The sequence below is a fragment of the Bombina bombina genome, chromosome 12, assembly GCF_027579735.1.
Source record: "Bombina bombina isolate aBomBom1 chromosome 12, aBomBom1.pri, whole genome shotgun sequence".
Taxonomy (NCBI): domain Eukaryota; kingdom Metazoa; phylum Chordata; class Amphibia; order Anura; family Bombinatoridae; genus Bombina; species Bombina bombina.
The window spans coordinates 108317289-108335355 of record NC_069510.1 but is presented as its reverse complement, the minus strand read 5'-3'; the positions used below and the strand labels follow the sequence as shown (position 1 = coordinate 108335355).

At 39.5% G+C, this 18067-nt stretch overlaps 1 long non-coding RNA gene across 1 annotated transcript in view; it reads right to left on the bottom strand.

Annotated features, from left to right (window-relative positions):
- LOC128642923 (uncharacterized) overlaps positions 1-18067 on the bottom strand; it is a 45491-nt gene that overhangs the window by 14399 nt on the left and 13025 nt on the right. The window contains exon 2 of the long non-coding RNA XR_008399733.1: positions 1429-1509. This is a non-coding gene — a long non-coding RNA (uncharacterized LOC128642923). The remainder of the gene's footprint in view (positions 1-1428; positions 1510-18067) is intronic.

Here is an 18067-nt window from a genome sequence, read left to right as displayed (position 1 = left end):
CAGAAGTCAGCTCTGCCCCCCGCCCCCCATAGATTAGTTTTTAATTATATAGTAAGATGCTGTATATTTATGGATGTAATGTCTTTCATTTTATTTTGGTAATTTAATTCCATTAATCAATTTACAATGTTATCCTCTCCCAGAGATTTGTCACATTATTTTGGGCAATTGTTCTATCTTGAAGATATTAGTTTTGGAGTTCTCAAAACTGAATTTATGTCTGCAGAAATAACACGCCCCTTCACAGCAAAAAATGTCATAAATAAAGATACAGAAATGAGAAATAGGGGCATAATCATGAAAGAAAACTTTTGGGTTTCAGGTAGAGCATATCAGTTTCTGATTTACCTCTTATCAAACTTGCTTCATTCACTTGGTATCCTTTGTTGAAGGAGAGCAATGTTTTACAAGAGCCTAGCTGAACACATTGGAGGAGACCATGACAAGCAGCTAGCTCACGGTAGTGCACTGCTTCTGAGCCTACCTATGTATGCTTTTCAACAATGGATTCCAAGAGAGTAAAGCAAATTAGAAGTCAATTGGAAAAGCGTTAATTGCATGTTATTTCTGAATCGTGAAAGTTCAATTTTGACGTTGCTGTCCCTTTTTAATTCCATAGCTCCCCTGCAAATCTATGTACACAGAATAAACCCATACTAAGTTTCAAGAAGCTCACTGAATAGAAGGTTGTTTGGAGTGGAATACATCTGCACAAGGACCTAAGTGTGAGGAGCAAGGGGCTAGCAGTAAAAAAATTAAAAAGTTATTGTATTGGTCTAAATAAAACTATTTAAATTGTTATTACGTTAATTATTATTTTTCTCATTCCAATAAAGTACAGCTAAAAAGTTTATCAAATAGGAATGATTAACCTATTCAATTGGCGGTAATTCACCTCCCAATAATTTAATTCGTTTAAATGATCTATCTATGCGTATCTAATGCTATTATATAACCAAATCAGTAATGCTATGAAATAACTGGAAAAATCTGAAAAGTTATTGCTCTAAAAATGAAAACCATAATTTAAATCTATTTAAATCAGTCTTACTGACTAGTGATCAAATTCACCCTGCAACTGCGTTTAACCACAAAGGTGGTTCATATAGAGATTACAGTATGTAAGCAAGCTTATTTCTACAAAGGGCTATGGTGATTAACCCCTTGGCTGCCAGCGACGCAGGCAAATTCATCCCTCTTTGTCAACCAAGGGAAATAAGCACTTCTGTGCCTTTTTTGGGTAAAAGACATACAAAACTAGGCATTTAAAGAACAAGGGAAATGGTTCATTCACTTATACATGGTGTTAAAGCTTAAAGGGACAGTATACACCAATTTTCATTAAACTGTATGTATTAGACACTATTATAAATAATAATATGCACACACTGATATAAAAATCCAATATAAAACCTTTTAAAAACTTACTTAGAAGCTCCCAATATAGCACTGTTGATGAGGTTAGGCTGGGGCACCCATTGAAAGTGGCTGAGAGCAGAACCTCCTCCCCTGCATATGAAAAGTCCCATTAAACAATCAAGCAATCTGAAGTCTGTATATACCAGTATACATTTAAAACTTTAGGGCTTGGTTATTTAAATAAGCAAAACTATACATTTTTACAAAAACACCCCCAGATAGGCTGTGTAAATGGATCATCTACAAAACATTTTATGCAAAGAAAAATCTAGTGTACGATGTCCCTTTAAAGGTATGGTAAAGTCAAAATTAAACTTGCATGATTCAGACAGAGCATGACATTTTAAGACTCTCTTAAATTCACTTCTATTTTCAAATGTGCTTCATTCTCTTGGTATCCCTTGTTGAAAAAGAATACGCACATATCATACACTAGTGGGAGCTAACTGCTGATTGGTGCCTGCACACATTTTTTTTTTTCCTCTTGTGATTGGCTGACTAGATGTGTTCATCTAGCTGCCAGTAGTGCAATACTGTCCCTTCAGCAAAGGATAACAAGATAATGAAGTTTATTGGGAAGTTGTTTTTAATTTTATTTTTATCCAAATTCTGAAAGCAAATTTCTTGTCCCTTTTCTAATTTATTGATGCGTTTTGCTTTTAAACAAAATCCCTTTATCTGTTTAACCTTTGTGAAGGGGTTCAACGCACAGCTACATTTGTAAATTAGGCATGTTTCTGAGCAGGACATGGCCTGTGATTGGTTGATACGTATGTGCCACCTTTGTCTCACCAGCTATGCCACACTTGAGCTACAATGTGTTAGGCCTAAAAGCACAGCCCTTATAGGGAAAAAAGGACATGCTCTAATTCATCAGAGCATGTGTGTTAAACACATAGTTAAAGGGATCTAAAAAACTGAAAAGAAAACATTTTCTTGCTAAATTAACACACACAAATTCTCAGTGTAGCCACTGTCTATAGCTGGATAAGGGAGCCAACATTACAGAACCTAATTTCCGGTGGTGAGAGTCCACGATCCATTACTCCTGGGAATTACTCTTCCCTGCCACAGGGGGAGGCAAAAGATTCCCAAACTCCAAGAGATCTATAAAATCCACCCCACCGGTAAATCAGTTTTGTCTTTGCCTCCACTGGAGGAAGGTGAAGAATGAAGATGTGCATGTTCATCAGTGAGAGGGAGTGTTTCTCAGTCTGAGATGAGGCCCATTTCCCCTCTGAGTGCAGTGTTTGATGGAGGCATGTATTGAGGGTATGAGTAATGATATTTCTTCTACAACATACGATGAGTCCACGGATTTCATCCTTACTTGTGGGATATTATCCTCCTGCTAACAGGAAGTGGCAAAGAGCACCACAGCAGAGCTGTATATATATAGCTCCTCCCTTCCCCCCCACCCCAGTCACTCTCTTTGCCTGTGTTATACTAGGAAGAGGTAAAGTGAGGTGTTATTGTTAGTTTCTTCAATCAAGAAGTTTTTTTATTTTAATTGAAAAAGTTTTTTTTCCTCCTAGTTACATAGAAAATAAAATGCATATGTCACATCAACATAACTTAATACAAATTGAGGCATATCTCGGCAGGTCAGCATGTCATATAAACATCAATACATTTTACTGTAAATTCCAGGTCCCATTATGAACCAATTCAATATATTATCCATTATAATAATATACAGTACCTCTAACTCACCCTTACTCCCATCTCTTATTCCATAGGGATACCGGTCAACTAATACATCCATTGGAGAACTTACCAAATAATAAACACTCTCATAATTTAGGTTATTGACCAACAACCCTGGCCTCCGAATACATAATCCATGGTTCCCATACAGAAATAAACTGTTCTTCAGTATCAAGCAAATTAGCTGCATTGTTGCTCATTTGGTAATAGTAACCAATTTTATTTAGGATAATCTGAAAGTTAGGGACCTCAACTTTCCAATACTGGGCTATTGTTAACCTAACTATAGTAAAGATGGTAAATATGAACTTATTTTGTGCCCTGTTGAACCCTGAAACAGGCTCATGCAGAAGAGCTTGAGAAGCCGACACTCTAAAAGGACATCCAAAAATGTTGCTCAATAAACCAAGGTTTGTGACCAAATGTTTGCTACCCGTGGACAGTTCCACCGCACGTGTGAGTAAGTACCAATCTCATCACACCCTCTCAGACATTTTCTATTACCTGTCTCTAGATTATGGAGTCTAGAGGGGTGAAAGTACCAACGAAAAGCAGTCTTCATGTAGTTTTCTTTTAAATGAGCGCATATGGAAAAGGAGGGTCCCTTAAACAGAACATCATTCCATTTTTCTAAAGGCCAAGTAAATTGAAACTCTTCCTCCCACTTTTGCATATAAGGAAGCTTATAAGTCGTCAATGGAGAGTTAAAAATAGCATAAAGTCCAGTAATGGTCCCTCTCATTCTCTGTCTAGCTAAGCAAATTTGTTCTAAGTATGTGGTGCTCCCCTTATATGAGTTGCCCTCAACTGAAGATACTGTACAGCCCCCTATTGGCCCACTTATTCTGAAGCCCCAAATCAAATGTAGTAGATAGTGTTACTAGCAGCATTGCCTTGGAAGTATCTGGTATTTGCTTAAATTTAGCAGACAGAGAGTCCCACAGCAAGACAGAGTGTGCAACTGCTACAAAAGTTTTCCATATATTAGGCCTATGAGTTCTATTAGACCATAAAAGTTTATAAATTGGCTCCACCCCAACCATATCTGACTCCAGTTGTACCCACTGAATATTATCAACTTTATTATGCCATAATGCAGTCTGAGCCACACGGGCCGCACGGTAATATGCTAGAAAATCTGGCAATCCCATTCCTCCCCCTCTTCTGCTTCTACAGAGAGTATGTTTATTAGTTCTTGCTCTTTTACCTTGCCAAATAAACAAAATTATATATTTCTGGAGTTGTGTAAGCGTTTTGGTGGGCACTGAGACTGGTAAGCATCTAAATAGATATAATATTTTTGGGAGAATTGTCATTTTAACTCCAATGATACTGCCATATAACGACATTTTCATTTTTTCCCATCTCTGAAGCAAGTTTTTAATCTGCGATATCAGAGGGGTATAGTTAAGTCAATAAAGATCCTCAATCCTATTTGTAAGCATCACTCCCAAATATCTCATTCCCCTCTCAGCCCATGAGAAAGAGAAATTAATCTCCATGAGTTTTTTAGTGTGAGCTGGTAAATTGATACTAAGAGCCTTACACTTATCATTGTTGATTTTATAACCTGATATCGCAGCAAACTTATCAATAGTGGAATATAGTACTGGGAGAGAAATAAGTGGCTTTGTGATTGAAAGAATAATATCGTCTACAAAAAGACTGATTTTATATTCCTTTGTATTTATATTTATGCCTGTAATATCTACATTTCGTCTGATGTTGGCCGCTAAGGGTTCGATACACAGGGCAAATAAAAGCGGGGAGAGAGGGCATCCCTGTCTGGTACCATTTGCAATTTCAATGGGCTTTGACTTGATTAATTAAAGATATAGGGCGATAATTTTTGCAGTGTTGCTTATTTTTGCCCGGCTTCGGAATCACTGAAATCCGAGCTAGTAGGAATTCTTTCGGGACATATCCCCCTTTTAACATGTGGTTAAAGGTGTTCACTAATAAGGGGCCCAATTCGTCTAGAAATGTCTTATAAAAAATACCAGTATATCCATCCGGACCAGGTGCTTTATTGATTTTTAGGTGTTTGATTGTCTGTCTAATTTCAGCTAAAATGATAGGTGCATTTAGTCCATCTACATCATCTGCATCAAGCTTAGGCAGGTCACCATGACCCAAAAATTCCTGGCAGTTTTCAAATTGTCGGGGATTCCTGTCTCCCCGAGGGAGGGCATATAGTGATTGGTAATATGACTCAAATGTATCTGCTATAGTTTGTGGATGGTTAGTGGTAGAACCATCTGGTTTCTGCAACTGTGGAATCGTTGCGAGCCGTGTCATATTTTTCAGTCTACAAGGTAACATTCTATCCGGCTTATTAGCATGAATGAAATACTGTGTGTCAATAAGTTTTAGGGATCTAGATGCTTCCTGGGACAACAATTTATCTAGCTCCTCCCTTTTACCATTTAATCTTTTGAGCGTGTTTGCGCTCTGAGTAGTGCAGTGATGAATGTGTAGTTGCTTAATGTCTTCCTTCAGTCTCACCATAGGTATGTGCCGCCTTTAATTTAGAGCTAGATTCTCTAATTAATATGCCTCTGGTAAAGGCCTTAAGCGCCCCCCACACATAGGACGGATTTTCTACTGACTGTTGATTGGAACCAATAAAAGCTACAATTTCCTTTCTCAAAAACTCTAGGAATAATTTATCTTTGAATAGGGTAAGTTTTAAGTGCTAACTCTTATTTCTAAGCAGATCTATTAAACCTGAAAGTGACGTTAAAACCACATTATGGTCTGACCAAGTGCTAACTATTATGTCTGATTTCATAATTAATAGCGCCAATATTTGGCTCACTAGAATATGGTCAATTCTTGAATAGACCTTATGGGCTGAGGAATAAAAGGTATAGTCCCTATTTTTCCCATTCTGAACTCTCCAACTATCTAATAGGTTATGATCTAACAAAAAATCATACAGTACTTTTCTAAATTTCTGTGTTTGAGATACTGATCTCATCCCTGATCTGTCCATTTCCGGATCTACTGCCATGTTGAAATCTCCCCCAATGATTAGCCTGTACTGTTTCCAGTATGTTAATAACTTACTGATTTTAACCAACAAAGGGGCTTGAGATTCATTAGGGGCATAGATGTTACCTATTACAACTGGGGTGTCATGGATTTTACCTCTAAGAATTATGTATCTACCCTGTGTATCTATAAAAGCCTCTTCTTCCTGGAAGTTAATATTATTGTGCATAAGTATAGAGACACCACACTTTTTCCTACTACAAGTGGCATGATACTGCAACGAATACGCTCTGTCCCAATATTTAGGGGTTGCAGTCTTGGTGAAATGTGTCTCCTGCATAAAGATAATGTGTGCCCCTAGGGATTTGTACATGCTAATGGGTTTTCGCCTTTTTACATTGGAATGCAGACCTTTAACATTATGCGTAAGAACCTTAAGTGACATATATGTAACGATTAATATTTGCTTTCAACATGTGTACATTGCTAGTCATTTCTTTAAATAACCGTAGTTCACCTCTCCCTAACAGGAGGCGAGAACTTGCATGAACTGAACAAGATAAGGATTGGACCCTAAATACAATCTTATACATTCGGTACCTGAAAACCAACGACTGTGAAGACCTTGACCTGCCGAGGAAAAAACAATAAACATTGCTAACAATAACATGAAACTGTAGAACTGAATATATAATCAACATTATTTGTAACCCGACATCCGGGTTTACGAGCATAACCAAAAGAAAACAAAAAACAACCAGGGAAAACCTGTAAGAAAACTGTTAGCGGACTCAGTGGGAAGGGAAAGGGGAAAGGGAAGACAAGGGAAAAGGTCCAGCAAGAAGGTTATCAAGAATGAAGTCCACCAGGAACTCAGGGCTGAACCAGTGAACTGAATGAAAAGTAAGAACACTAGTCACTCTTTATTAGCTTCTCCATTCATGAAGAATTAGTAATTAAAGTATCGACAATGGGTAACAGAAGTGTCCCCAACTGCTCTCCTCAGGTAGGGCTCTCCTGAATCCTGCTAGGCCGAACATTTTTGCCATTCTTGCCCACAGATGTCCATTCTTTCGTAATTGCTTTACGCTGAGGCTTTGGGGAAGAAGTCTCTGTGTCATTGATGTTCTCTAGCTTCAGTTTCTCCAAAATGCTTTGTCCTTCCGAGAGAGATGAGCAGGAGTATGAAGACTTCTCATACATGAAAATATGCTTGAATGGGAAACCACAACGATATTTGATCTGTGCCTTTATTAACACCGAAACCACTTTTTTTAAGCTCTCTTCTCCTCCTAAGGGTAGTTGGCGAGAGGTCTGTGAATAGCTGCAAGGCATGGCCTTCAAAGGTTATTCTGTGTACATTGCGTACTGCTTGCATGATTTGATCCTTGATATGATAATAGTGTAACTTGATGATCACATCTCTTGCTGTCGCTGTTGTAGGTGGTCTGGCCAGTGCTCTGTGTGCTCTGTCCATCAGAAACAGTGAAGGATCTGTATCCGACAGTAATTGTTGAAATAGTTTCAATAATGTATCTGATAGGTTGTTGTATGATTCTGGCAGGTTTCAAATTCTAATATTAGATCTTCTGGATCTGTTCTCCAAATCCTCTAACGCATCCTCCAGCCTCTGTATCCGCTCTTGTGGTGTTTGTATAGTGTTTTGCAAATTGGGTATTTCTTCTGCAACATCCATTTTGTCTTCCAATGTTGCCGTTCTATCTCCAATTTCTGATATGTCTTGTTTTAATTCCGAGAGAGCTGCCCTCATCTCTTCCTTAAACATTTGCTTAATCTGTAAGAGGAGGTCACCACTCTGTAAACCCCCCTCTGAAACTGTATGGGGGCTTTTTGGAGAGGATGGTTGTGAATCTGCATCTACAGAAGGTTCCACAGCACTTTGTTTCTTTTTTAGCTGAGATCTAGAGAGACAGTCTTTAACTGATTGATTTCTTCCTTTCATCATATCAAACTAGGCAGATCACAGCAGAAAACAAAAACTGGAGATCAATAATTATTGACAGAGCACTGGCAGACCACAAAATTAATTATTAATTAATAATTATAATAATAAATGCATATGAAAGGGTTCCCACTCAGTCCGCCTGTAAGATATGCTTTTAATTCAGCTCCATGCCTATATATTCAGCAGGTTGCAGCATATGAATCAGCATGTACCTAGAGGGTGCCAGTTTTTAAGGCTGATTGAGTGTTACTCCCTCGGTATCCCAGTCCCAACTAACTCCTGCAGGGCCAGGAAGGGAACAACCAATATCTGTAAAGTCCTTTAACTGCTGCAAACACTCCTCTCAGGTATTATAAATTATTTAGGCTTGTCCTGCCATATAACCTCTCTCCCCAGGAGCTTTGTCCTCACAGGACGATCACGGAGTAAGGAATTGAGGGTATGACCCACCACCACTGAGGATGGCAGGAAAGGGGGGGGGGAGATAAATCTAGTTATTTTCAAAGTTCCAGAAACTCAAAGCTGCTGCACTTGGGTATGTTATACTGCAGCATAGGCTGTCAGATTAGCAGTCTTTTTGGTGATAATATAGAAAGTTTATATAGGTAAGTACCCCAGACACCATCAATTCTCTTGCAATTTTTTTGGGCTTTGATGTTGAAATAATATGTACAGGAAAGAGAGAAAATGGCGACTTTCCCGCCACAAGCCCTTCTCCTATAGCTCCTTGCCACTCAATCAATGGAATTTTTATGATTTGCAGGTCCCCAGAACAAGCCAGATGTCTCCCCAAGTATATCTTAACTGTGCTGCACCTCCGGTTGCTATTAGATAAGCGTAGCTTAACTCTGTTATCACTGAGCTGTTTTGTCTCTTTCAATCAAAAATTGGGAATAAAAGTAGTGGGCTCTTACCCCAATCCTCTGGTATATGTTTAATGAAGCCCTTAGATCCGAGACAGTCACAATTTATTCCTTATTTTGCCGGTGACGAACTTCTATCTGAGGTCCGGTGCGGCCTTTCCTACTTTTTCTCTGGTTCTGTGAACCCGACCCACAACAATCTCCTCCAAAACTTGCAAATTTTTATAAAAAACAATTCTCCCCCATACACAAGTGCCCAGGGGTTGAGATTTGGGCAGATTCAACTGAAAATACCTCCTTTGTGGCCAATTATTAGTATTATTTAAGCAGAGCTGCAACAAACTGCTTCTCCTGTTGCTGGCTAGCTCCGCCTCCAAGAAGAAGTTTTTTTATTTTAAATGGTACCGGTGAGTACTGTTTCCCTCAGGGGGGTTTGGAAGAAGATTTCTGCCTGAGCTTGATGATCTTAGCAGCTGTAACTACGATCCATGTTGTTTACCACAGATCTGAAGGTAATACAGGAGACATCTTCAGTGTGGAGACCGTGTCATGCTGTCTGCAACATTTGAGGTATGTACAGCCTTTTATTCTGAAGAGACTTAGTATGTCAGAAGATGGCTGAATATGTATTGCCTTTTAGGGAAGGGGTAAGCAGTAGACCTATTTTCAAGGGGGGTGTTACTGAAACCTGTTCATTTTTATTTTCTGTTGACATTTGGGCAAGGTTTATAATGAGGGCTATGTGCTGCATTTTTCATTATAAAACACTGGGGTTTTATATGTTTACGGTGGTTTACATTTCTTTCATGTAATTGGCAAGAGTCCATGAGCTAGTGACATATGGGATATACAATCCTACCAGGAGGGGCAAAGTTTCCCAAACCTCAAAATGCCTATAAATACACCCCTCACCACACCCACAATTCAGTTTTACAAACTTTGCCTCCTATGGAGGTGGTGAAGTAAGTTTGTGCTAAGATTTCTACGTTGATATGCGCTTCTCAGCATTGTTGAAGCCCGATTCCTCTCAGAGTACAGCGAATGTCAGAGGGACGTGAAGGGAGTATCACCTATTGAATACAATGATTTCTCTAACGGGGGTCTTTTTCATGGGTTCTCTGTTATCGGTCGTAGAGATTCATCTCCTACCTCCCTTTTCAGATCGACGATATACTCTCAATTTACCATTACCTCTACTGATAACTGTTTCAGTACTGGTTTGGCTATATGTGGATGGGTGTCTTTTGGTAAGTATGTTTTCATTACTTAAGACACTCTCAGCTATGGTTTGGCACTTTATGCAAATTATATAAAGTTCTAAATATATGTATTGTACTTATATTTGCCATGAGTCAGGTTCATGTATTTCCTTCTGCAGACTGTCATTTTCATATTTGGGAATATAAACACTTTAAGAAATTTACTTCTTACCTGGGGTTTAGTCTTTTTACAATTTGACTACTTTTTGCAAATGCGGGTGTTAGGCCTGCGGGTGCGTCAAATGTTAGACTTTATTGCGTCATTTTTGGCGCGGAAAAATACGTTTTTGACTCAACTTCGTCATTTCCGGCGTCATACGTGACGCTGAAACCTTTCACACGGCGGCGTCATTAGTGACGCAAGTGTGTCATTTCCGGTCATTTTTTTTCATTATTTCAATGCTCCATTGTTGTTTGCCTCCTGCTTTCTTTTCTATCAAGAGGCCTATGCTTTTGCATTTTTTCCCATTCCTGAAACTGTCATTTAAGGAAATAGATATATGTTGTTTTTTCTCTTACATTGAGCAAGATGTCCCAATCTGATACTGCCTCTGAAGTTTCTGCTGGAACATTGCTGCCTGACATCGGTTCTACCAAAGCTAAGTGCATTTGTTGTAAAATTGTAGAAATTGTTCCACCGAATGTCATTTGTAATAGTTGTCATGATAAACTTTTACATGCAGATAGTGTTTCTATCAGTAATAGTACATTGTCAGTTGCAGTTCCTTCAACTTCTAATGTGCATGATATACCTGTAAATTTTAAAGAATTTGTTTCTGATTCTATTATGAAGGCTTTGTCTGCATTTCCACCTTCTAATAAACGTAAAAGGTCTTTTAAAACTTCTCATTTAGCTGATGAAATTTCAAATGACCAACAACATAATAATTCATCCTCTTCTGATGAGGATCTATCTGAAACAGAAGATCCTTCCTCAGATATTGACACTGACAAATCTACTTATTTATTTAAAATAGAGTATATGCGTTCTTTATTAAAAGAAGTGTTAATTACTTTGGATATTGAGGTAACCAGTCCTATTGACGTTCAGTCTAATAAACGTTTAAATGCTGTTTTTAAACCTCCTATGGTTTCCCCAGGTGTTTTTCCCATTCCTGAGGCTATTTCTGATATGATTTCTAGGGAATGGAATAAGCCAGGTACTTCCTTTATTCCTTCTTCAAGGTTTAAAAGATTGTATCCTTTACCAGCAAAATCTATAGAGTTTTGGGAAAAGATCCCCAAAGTTGATGGGGCTATTTCTACTCTTGCTAAACGTACCACTATTCCTATGGAAGATAGCACTTCCTTTAAGGATCCTTTAGATAGGAAGCTTGAATCTTATCTAAGGAAGGCCTATTTATATTTAGGTCATCTTCTCAGACCTGCTATTTCTTTGGGTGATGTTGCGGCTGCATCAACTTTCTGGTTGGAAAATTTAGCGCAACGTTAATTGGATTTTGACATATCTAGCATTGTTCGCTTACTGCAACATGCTAATCATTTTATTTGTGATGCCATTTTTGATATTATCAAAATTGATATTAGATCCATGTCTTTAGCTGTATTAGCAAGAAGAGCTTTGTGGCTTAAATCCTGGAATGCTGATATGACATCTAAATCTAGATTACTATCTCTTTCTTTCCAAGGTAATAATTTTTTTGGTTCTCAGTTGGATTCTATTATTTCAACTATCACTGGAGGAAAAGGTTTTTTTTGCCTCAGGATAAAAAACCTAAGGGTAAATCTAAGGCTTCTAACCATTTTCGTTCCTTTCGCCAGAATAAGGAACAAAAACTCAATCCTCCTCCCAAGGAATCTGCTTCCAGTTGGAAGCCTTCCTCAAATTGGAATAAATCCAAGCCATTTAGGAAACCAAAGTCTGCCCCTAAGTCCACATGAAGGTGCGGCCCTCATTCCAGCTCAGCTGGTAGGGGGCAGATTAAGGTTTTTCAAGGATTTTTGAATAAAATCTGTCCAAAATCATTGGATTCAGAGCATTGTCTCTCAAGGGTATCGAATAGGATTCAAAGTAAGACTTCCTGTGAGAAGATTTTTTTCTCTCACGCATCCCTGTAAATCCAGTAAAAGCTCAGGCTTTTCTGAAGTGTGTTTAAGACCTGGAGTCTTCAGGGGTAATCACACCAGTTCCTCCTCAGGAACAAGGTTTGGGGTTTTATTCAAACCTATTCATTGTACCAAAGAAAGAAAATTTGTTCAGACCAGTTTTGGATCTGAAAATTTTGAATCGTTATGTAAGAGTACCAACTTTCAAGATGGTGACTATAAGGACTATTCTGCCTTTTGTTCAGCAAGGACATTATATTTCCACAATAGACTTGCAGGATGCATACCTTCATATTCCGATTCATCCAGAATACAGGTGGCCCTCGTTTTACAACGGTTCAATTTACACCGTTTCATAATAACAACCTTTTTTTCCAGTCATGTGACTGCTATTGAGAAGCAGTGCATTTATTAAAATAGCCAGTAGGTGGAGCTGTCCGCTTGTGTTGCAGCAAAGCCAAGCAAGCTGAAATTAATCAGTTTAACCAGACCTGAGCTATTGAGCAGATTTCAAAGGAACAAGATCTTCCTGTCTATAAATCAGTCTAGATTGGAATGCATAGAAAGAACTGTTTGCAGAAAAATGCAAGTGAAGTCTGTGTTGTGTGATTATTTTATTAGTTTTATAATGAGGTTTAGCAAATGTTTTTGTTCATTTAACTTTGTTTAATTATATATTCTGTGTTGTGTGATTATTTTATTAGGTTTATAATGCTGTTTAAAATTTAAAGTCTTCATTTCAAAGCTTTAAAAATAATGTATTAGGTGTTACTTATGACAATTTTGAGAGGGGCCTGGAACCTATCTCCCTCACTTCCCATTGACTTACATTATAAACTGGGTTTCAATTTACAACAGTTTCATTTACAACCATTCCTTCTGGAACCTAACCCCGGCGTAAACTGAGGGCTACCTGTACTATCAGTTTCTGAGATTCTCTTTTCTAGACAAGCATTACCAATTTGTTGCTCTTCCATTTGGACTAGCAACAGCTCCAAGAATCTTTTCAAAGGTTCTGGGTGCCCTACTATCTGTAATCAGAGAACAGGGTATTGCGGTGTTTCCTTATTTGGACGATATCTTGGTACTAGCTCAGTCTTTACATACTGCAGAATCTCACACGAATCAACTAGTGTTGTTTCTTCGGAAACATGGTTGGAGGATCAATTTACCAAAAAGTTTCTTGATTCCTCAGACAAGGGTCACCTTTTTAGGCTTCCAGATAGATTCAGTGTCCATGACTCTGTCTCTAACAGACAAGAGACGTTTAAAATTGGTCGCAGCATGCCGGCTCCTTCAGTCTCAGTCATTCCCTTCAGTGGCTATGTGCATGGAAGTTTTAGGTCTCATGACTGCAGCATCGGGCGCAATCCCCTTTGCTCGTTTTCACATGAGACCTCTACAGCTTTGTATGCTGAATCAATGGTGCAGGGATTATACAAAGATATCACAATTAATATCCTTGAATCCCAATGTACGACACTCTCTGACATGGTGGATAGATCACCATCGTTTGGTTCAAAGGGCTTCTTTTGTTCGTCCAACCTGGACTGTGATCACAACAGATGCGAGTCTTTCAGGTTGGGGAGCTGTTTGGGGATCTCTGACAGCACAAGGGGTTTGGAAATCTTAAGAGGCGAGATTACCAATTAATATTTTAGAACTCCGTGCAATTCTCAGGGCTCTTCAGTTCTGGCCTCTGCTAAAGAGAGAACCGTTCATTTGTTTTCAGACAGACAATATCACAACTGTGGCTTATGTCAATCATCAGGGGGGAACTCACAGTCCCTATGCTATGAAAGAAGTATCTCGGATACTTGCCTGGGCGGAATCCAGCTCCTGTCTAATCTCTGCGGTGCATATCCCAGGCGTAGACAATTGGGAGGCGAATTATCTCAGCCGCCAGACTTTACATCCAGGGGAGTGGTCTCTCCATCCAGATGTGTTTTCTCAGATTGTTCAGATGTGGGGGCTTCCAGAGATAGATCTCATGGCCTCTCATCTAAACAAGAAACTTCCCAGATACCTGTCCAGGTCCAGGGATGTTCAGGCGGAAGCAGTGGATGCGCTGACACTTCCTTGGTGTTATCAACCTGCTTACATCTTCCCGCCTCTAGTTCTCCTTCCAAGAGTGATCTCCAAAATCATCATGGAACAGTCGTTTGTGTTGCTGGTGGCTCCAGCATGGCCACACAGGTTTTGGTATGCAGATCTGGTTTGGATGTCCAGTTGCCCGCCTTGGCCACTTCCGTTACGGCCGGACCTACTATCTCAAGGATCTCAAATCATTAAATTTGAAAGTATGGAAATTGAACGCTTAGTTCTAAGTCATAGAGGTTTCTCTGACTCAGTGATTAATACTATGTTACAAGCTCGTAAATCTGTCTCTAGAAAGATTTATTATAGAGTTTGGAAGTCTTACATTTCATGGTGTTCTTCTCATAAATTCTCCTGGCATTCTTTTAGAATTCCTAGAATTTTACAGTTCCTTCAGGATGGTTTGGATAAGGGTTTGTCTGCAAGTTCCTTGAAAGGACAAATCTCCGCTCTTTCTGTTTTATTTCACAGAAAGATTGCTATACTTCCTGATATTCACTGTTTTGTACAGGCTTTAGTTCGTATTAAGCCTGTCATTAAATCAATTTCTCTTCCTTGGAGTCTTAATTTGGTTCTGAAGGCTTTACAGGCTCCGCCATTTGAGCCTATGCATTCTTTGGACATTAAGCTACTTTCCTGGAAAGTGTTGTTCCTTTGGGCTATTTCTTCTGCTAGAAGAGTTTCTGAGCTATCTGCTCTTTCTTGTGAGTCTCCTTTTCTGATTTTTCATCAGGATAAGGCAGTTTTGCGGACTTCTTTTCAATTTTTACCTAAGGTTGTGAATTCTAACAACATTAGTAGAGAAATTGTTGTCCCTTCCTTGTGTCCTAATCCTAAGAATTCTTTGGAGAGATCCTTACATTCTTTGGATGTGGTAAGAGCTTTGAAATATTATGTAGAAGCTACTAAAGATTTCAGGAAGACTTCCAGTCTATTTGTTTTATTTTCTGGTCCTAGAAAAGGTCAGAAGGCTTCTGCTATTTCCTTGGCTTCTTGGTTGAAATTTTTGATTCTTCAAGCTTATTTGGAGTCGGGTCAGGCCCCGCCTCAGAGAATTACAGCTCATTCTACTAGATCAGTCTCCACTTCGTGGGCTTTTAAGAATGAAGCTTCAGTTGATCAGATTTGCAAAGCGGCGACTTGGTCTTTTTTGCATACATTTACTAAATTCTACCGTTTTGATGTATTTGCTTCTTCGGAAGCAGTTTTTGGTAGAAAAGTTCTTCAGGCAGCTGTTTCAGTTTGATTCTTCTGCTTTTTGATTTAAGTTTTTTTTCTTTCAAAAATGAAAATAAACTTATTTTTTTGGGTTGTGGATTAATTTTTTCAGCGAAATATGGCTATTTTTATTTTTATTCCCTCCCTCTCTAGTGACTCTTGAGTGGAAGACTCCACATCTTGGGTATTGATATCCCATATGTCACTAGCTCATGGACTCTTGCCAATTACATGAAAGAAAACATAATTTATGTAAGAACTTACCTGATAAATTCATTTCTTTCATATTGGCAAGAGTCCATGAGGCCCACCCTTTTATGGTGGTTATGATTTTTTGTATAAAGCACAATTATTTCCAAATTTCCTTTGTTGATGCTTTCTACTCCTTTCTTTATCACCCCACTGCTTGGCTATTCGTTAAACTGAATTGTGGGTGTGGTGAGGGGTGTATTTATAGGCATTTTGAGGTTTGGGAAACTTTGCCCCTCCTGGTAGGATTGTATATCCCATATGTCACTAGCTCATGGACTCTTGCCAATATGAAAGAAATGAATTTATCAGGTAAGTTCTTACATAAATTATGTTTTTTGACCGTTACTTGGGGTAATTATTCCCCATGGCTAAGTTGCTAAACTGCTCCCCATGCGTTTGTTTGGGCCTACTCGGTCATCGGTCCTGATGGGCGGGGCTAAGAATACCGGATTTGCCATTTTAGTGCGTAGAGCGTTATGGTTAAAGTCTTGGTCTGCTGATGTGTCATCTAAGTCGAAGCTTTTGGCTATTCCTTTCAAAGGGAAAACCCTATTTGGGCCTGACTTGAAAGAAATCATTTCTGACATTACGGGAGGTAAGGGTCATCTCCTACCTCAGGATAAAGCAGCTAAACTGAGGGGTAAACAATATAATTTTTGTTCCTTTCGGAACTTCAAAGGAGTCCCCGCTTCTTCTTCCGCTAAACAGGAAGGGAATTTTGCTCAATATAATTTTCGTTCCTTTCGGAACTTCAAAGGAGTCCCCGCTTCTTCTTCCGCTAAATAGGAAGGGAATTTTGCTCAAGCCAAGGCCGTCTGGAGGCCCAACCAGGCTTGGAACAAAGGTAAACAACCCAAGAAGCCCACTGCTGCTCCCAAGACAGCATGAAGGGGCGGCCCCCGATCCTGGACCGGATCTAGTAGGGGGCAGACTTTCCTTCTTTACCCAGGCTTGGGTAAGAGATGTTCAGGACCCCTGGACACTGGAAATCGTGTCCCAAGGGTATCAACTGGAATTCAAAAATTCTCTCCCAAGGGGGAGATTTCTTCTTTCATGATTGTCTGTAAACCAGATAAAAAGAGAGGCGTTCTTACGTTGTGTAAAAGACCTCTCTACTATGGGAGTAATTTGTCCCGTTCCAATACTGGAACAGGGGCAGGGGTTTTACTCAAATCTTTTCGTGGTTCCCAAAAAAGAGGGAACGTTCAGACCCATTTTAGATCTCAAGAGTCTAAACAAGTTTCTCAGAGTCCCATCCTTCAAGATGGAGACTATTCGAACAATTCTACCATTGATCCAGGAGGGTCAATATATGACTACCGTGGACTTGAAGGATGCATACCTTCATATTCCTATCCACAAGGATCATCATCAGTTCCTAAGGTTTGCCTTCCTGGACAAACATTTTCAGTTCGTGGCTCTTCCCTTCGGGTTGGCCACAGCACCCAGGATCTTCACGAAGGTTCAAGGGTCCCTTCTGGCGGTTCTCAGGCCGCGGGGTATTGCAGTGGCGCCTTATCTAGACAATATTCTGATCCAGGCGTCGTCTTACCACCTGACAAAATCTCATACAGACATGGTTCTGTCCTTTCTGAGGACTCACGGGTGGAAGGTGAATCTAGAAAAGAGTTCATTAATTCCACAGACCAGGGTTCCCTTCCTGGGAAGTCTAATAGATTCCATATCCATGAAAATTTTCTTGACAGAGGTCAGAAAGTTAAAGATTCTGAATACATGCCGAGCCCTTCAGTCCAATCCTCGGCCATCAGTGGCTCAGTGCATGGAGGTAATTGGATTGATGGTGGCGGCAATGGACATCATTCCGTTTGCTCGTTTTCATCTCAGACCGCTACAACTGAGCATGCTCAGGCAGTTGAATGGAGATTATGCAAATTTGTCTCCTCAGATAGATCTGGATCAGGAGACAAGAGATTCTCTTCTTGTTATCTGTCAGCAATCTACATCCCAGGAGTGGACAACTGGGAAGTGGACTTTTTAAGCAGACAGACGATTCATCCGGGGTAGTGGGAACTCCATCCGAAGGTCTTTGCCACCCTGATTCTCAGATGGGGCAGACCAGAATTGGATCTTATGGCGTCTCGTCAAAATGCCAAGCTCCCAAGATACGGATCCAGGTCAAGGGTTCCTCAGGTCGAACTGATAGATGCCTTGGCAGTGCCTTGGTTGTTCAACCTAGCTTATGTGTTTCCACCGTTTGCTCTCCT